The following is a 5393-nucleotide window of genomic DNA, read 5'->3' on the forward strand; positions in this document are numbered from 1 at the left end:
GTCATTCTGTAGTAACTTACAAAGTAAACACGGCCATGGCCAGTCACCGGCAGATTTCTTTGTAAGTCTTTGACAATGGTGATAATCTTCAGTTTTTTTTTTTTTGGATTTTTTTTTTTTTTTTTTTTTTTTTTTTTTTTTTTTTTAAGTACAGGTAGTTTTATTGTATGTTTCATCTAGCAGATATTTTTTTTAAAAAGTATGTAGAAATAATTATTTCCAACTAAGTAAATATACCATGTTATCAATCTGCCAAATCAAAAGCACTTGCCAAGCTGAATAATAAGTTACAAAGAAATAATAATCCTGGGTTACACGGATTATGCAGTATTTTCAAAGCTCTTTAAGAATTACCCACTAACACAAATCTCTGACTTAACAGTTTGAAGGTAAGTTTCACAGTAATGTAATTTTAACTTCCATTTACATTCATTTTAATATATTACTACTATGTTTATGTCACAATGGTGCGTTCCAGTGTATACAATTTACAGTTTCAATTTGTACATACGTAACTCACTAATATGAGGGACAGCTCTTACTATTGTAAACTATCCCTAAGAAGAAAAGTAAACCTCCACCCTACATAAAACTATAAAAATGGTCTGACTTAAACAGATTAATGAAACATGGTTTTTCATATTTGAGCTGCTTTCTAAATATCAGCATGTAACTTTGCCTATTTAATGTATGACAGCTACAACTTTATTCACTGAGAAATTATGCATTTATTTTCTTCAAGCACTTTTTCACTTTATCTCAAAAAAATCCTTGACTTGCTATTTTTAATCTGCAAATGCTAAACTGTACTTTTGGGGGCAATCCAAAGAAAGATGATAAACATTGTAAACAACAAAATTCCCCAAATTAATGTTTGAATTTTTCCTTTAGACCATTTAAAAAGTCAGTTACACGGTTTCATCTTTCTTTCCTTTTTCTTTTCTTTCTTTAGACAGAAACTAGTGAGAGGTAGAGCCCTGGATNGACTGGAACTGAGACCCACCTGCCACGCCTCTGGAGGCCAGGGTTGGAGATTTATGCAGCCACACCCAGAAGCACTATTTCATTTTTAACACCAATACAAATAAATTACTGACAGGTCAGTACCATCCTGGAACCTAAAATTCTAATTGAATAAAATCTTTCAATATTCCATTATGTAGCTTCCAATAGTTATATGATTTGATTAAACTGGTCAAAGTAGTAAGAAACATACTGTCCAGTAAACAGTTAGTCATTTTGCTTTTGGGGGGAAAACAGTCCAAGAACAGAGACTAACAAACAATCAGAAAAATAATTAAAAAGGAAAAAAAAGTCACAGGGCAGTTTAAACCTCTGAAATCTATTTGACCTATCCAGTATTCAGGTCTAAAACAGAATTTTCAATTTTTTTTTCTTGAATAATCTCTGCTCTTTCCTTAAATATCAAACTGATTGGTAGTCACAGCTTCACACNCAATCAGAGCTTTATAGCTTGCTCATACAATACAGTATTAGTAATGTCAAAAAAACAGAAACAAAAACAAAAACACCTAAATTCCAAACTACAAAGAAAATCTCCTCAAGTATTACATTCAGCTTTGAAATCATTTACTANCATGACAACAGATTTGGCTTAAATCACTTTTGCACACACTCAGACCCAGAACAGACTCCCTAGCCACTCATCTACTCTGCAACACAAGGCCATTTAGTCAGAGATAGCATTCTTCAAGCCAAACTTTAAATAGATTAAAAAAAGTAATTTCTAATTTTTACAGAAATGTTTCTTCAAAAAATATTTTCTCTCACTCCCTCATCTCCTATACTGAAGGATGTATATTTTTTTTTTTTTGTTTTCTCTCCCAAGGTAAATCTGAACCCTCAAAATTGATTCCAGGCAGAAAATTCCTGCAAATTAAAATCAAAAACAAAAATAGAAAAATTATATATATATATACTGGTTGGAATCCTCCAGCATTTGAAAATCATTTAGATATGAATTTTGGGCTCTTCCTACTCGAAATGTCCAAATCTGTAACATTTAGGACACACTTCCCATCCTTTCCTGGCCACTTCCTCCCCTCCAAAACACTTCAACAGAGGCTCAAGTTTAGTGGGAAGAGAAGCTTCGGAGTAGTTTTTGTACGGCTTTGTTTTTACTTTGGTGATCTGAGTGACACATATTGCTCTTTCCCATTACTTCGAGTCACTCCTTGAGGTGTAGCCCTATGGCTGAACTGGCGTCTCTGTTCCCTGAGTTTTCCAGCCGCTCCCCTGGGAATGGTGTTGCCTTGGAAGCCAGAATGATCCTTACTAGCCCTTGTTTCTGGTTTCTCATGCGGCTTCTCAACAGGGAGCTCCGTTCTGTTCATTTCTGGTGGGAGATACTGCATTGGACCGGAGTTCCCTCAGCGGCTGTACGAGAACTGGAGATGGCTCTTTTTTTTTTTTTTAATTATTATTACGTATTTTCCTCAATTACATTTCCAATGCTTCTGACACACTTCAGCATAGCTTAACTTTCGAGGTTCCTGTAGGGCCGCAGCTATAGGTGGATTTATGTCACTACTGCAAGGTGAAGCAGTATTTGCCCTTGATGGCTTGGTATCAGTTGGAGAAGACACTGGCACAGCTACTGGGTTGAGAATGTCCTTTGGAACAACAGAGTCCTCCATTTGATCCTTTTCTTGCTGAGTTGTGCTTAATCATTGTGCCTTTTTAATGTGTTTTTAACCTTATAGGAAGGGATTCCTGGGAAATGTAGCTTCTCCCTTCTAGCAAAATTTTGACTAGTTACAGGTATCCCTTCAGAAATTGTATTAAGTGTTAACTTTGGCCATGATTTGAGAAGGGATAGTAGAATAAATAGGTAGACATGTACCACGATAGTGAAGGAGTATCATCTACAAAACATACTAACATATTTATTTTTTCGTCATCTTCTAGGTTTACCCCTTTGTGCAAACTTTATTATAAAAATACTTTCTGCAGGTGAAAAATTGAGATTATGATTTTATGAGGTATGGTCATTTTTGCTTAAATGACTTCCCATATATAGATGATCATCTTTCCATTAAATATTTTCTCTTTTTATTATTCATTCCATTAACTTATGTTGTTATTGTTTTTTTAGCACTCTGGGCTATTTCTAAGTTTAGTTTTGAAAAATAGGATTAGTAATATACACATTATTTACTCCCCGACTTCAGTGAACATCATGATATTTCATATTTTGATATTTTAATTATTTTGCTAATTAATTATTATAATTGGCATATTAGAGAAAGTAAATTGCAATCTAACAAAATAAAATTTTATTAAGTGAAAGGAATAGGGACTCCACATGAAGACCTACAAAGTCAACGAACATGGACCCATGGAGGTTCCTCGAGATGGAACCACCAAAAAGCAAGCATGGGCTGGACCAAGCACCTCTCCCCAAAGCATATATGTAGCAGATTTGCTGCTTGGTCTTCATGTGGGTACCCTAACAAATGGAGTGGGGGCTATCCATGACTGTCTTGCTTATCTATGAATCCTGTTCTCCTAACTGGGTTGTCTTGTCTGGCATCAGTGGGAGAGGATGGGCCTAGTCCTGCAGTGACTTGATGTGGCAAGTGGGTTGGTACAGAGAGGAGACCTCCCCCTTCTCAATGGTTGAGAGGAGTAAAACAGAGACCATGTGAAGGGGAGACTGGAAGCAGAGGAGGGACTGCAATAGGGATGCAAAGTGAATAAATTGATTAATGGAAAGAAAGAAAGAATTAAGGTAGAACATATGTTCTACACACAGCAATGAAAATTGGAATGACAATAAAACCAGTTCATTATAATAGTGAGCACAAAAGACATTCTACATACTGTCATGAGTGATGGGTACCATAATTAGTTCATTCCTTTTCTTTAAAAAAAAATCTAGTTACCATCTAGATGTCAGAGAACCTATAAATTGACTATCAGATGTTATTTAACAAAGGACTTATCAGAATAAAGATGAAATATGAATTTGAGGAGACTAACCAATTAAATTAGAAACATTTATGAATTGAAGTGGGAAAAATGATTCATAAACTAGTCAATTTATGGTAAAGATGTTTTCTTTAGGCACTGGAGAGATGGTTCAGTGGTTAAGAGCACTTCTTTTGCTTGCAGAATACCTGAATTTGGTTCACATTACCCATGTGGTGGCCTACACTATTTCTAAGTTCCAAGGATTTGATACCATTCTCAGGCCATTGGGGTCACTAAGCTCATATTGTGTATAAAATTCATATGTAGACATAACATTCATACACATAAAAATAAATAAATCTAAAAAGTAGATCAAAAGAATACACAACAAAACAAAAACCCCATGACACTCACATATTATATAGCATTGTTTACTTTTTTGTATTAAAATTTAATAGTGGCTAAGATATGTGCTTTCAAATATTTGTATTGGACATTTTATGAACATAGGGAATAGAAAATAAGGTAAACAAAGACATAATTTAGAAGAAACAACATTATCTTTACGCACAAATAGAATTTATATGCAGAAATTATACTAAAACCTATTAAAGTAATGAAAACCTTTTAAACACTATTGTATTTAAAATCTATACACAAAATTTGCTGTTTGCTGTAGCAACACACAGGACAAAACTGGATTTATAAACCTATAAAAGCAAATCCATCATAACAAGTGTAAGAGCACTAGCAGAACTATGTACCTTATATTTAAATTGCTAATGACCTGACAAACTGGACAAATGTTACAGATTTCTAGAATGTTCAATAAACAAGTTAAACTGCACCAAATTTAATCTAGTGACATTTATAAAATCAATATATTGCTATTTGTGAATACTTTTGACTAGAAACAGAATATGACTGAAAACCTCTATCGTCACAACACACAAATCTATTTCAGGTCAATTCAAAGCCTAATTTTATGTTATTTCATCTGAAAATTTATATACTTACATTAACAGGATAAAATGCCACATTAAGAAAAAATATATTAACAAAACAAAGCTGCCATTATTTATTCATGGTTAAAATATTTGTAACCAAATCAGATAAAGATATCTATGAAAAGCAATATGAAATATAATATATAACATGGAACCATTAGGTTGAAGATTATCTTTTTTATTAATGCTATATTAATAAACTAACAAATGAAATGTGCCATGTTTGAAAAACACATTTTATAATTTGTATATTTATATGTATATATTTTATGAAAAAATATATTCATGATAAATGGTTCATGATTATTTAATAATAAGAAGTCCCTCAACAGAGGAATGGATACAGAAAATATGGTACATTTACACAATGGAGTACTACTCAGCTATTAAAAAGAATGAATTTATGAAATTCCTNGCCAAATGGATGGACCTGGAGGGCATCATCTTGAGTGA

General features: G+C 33.3%; 1 protein-coding gene across 1 annotated transcript in view; it reads right to left on the minus strand.

Moving 5' to 3' along the window:
* Positions 1–5393, minus strand: part of Mageb16 (MAGE family member B16) — a 24717-nt gene that overhangs the window by 13155 nt on the left and 6169 nt on the right. The gene's annotated exons all lie outside the window — the stretch shown is intronic.

This window comes from Mus caroli, chromosome X (assembly GCF_900094665.2).
Source record: "Mus caroli chromosome X, CAROLI_EIJ_v1.1, whole genome shotgun sequence".
NCBI classification, from domain to species: domain Eukaryota; kingdom Metazoa; phylum Chordata; class Mammalia; order Rodentia; family Muridae; genus Mus; species Mus caroli.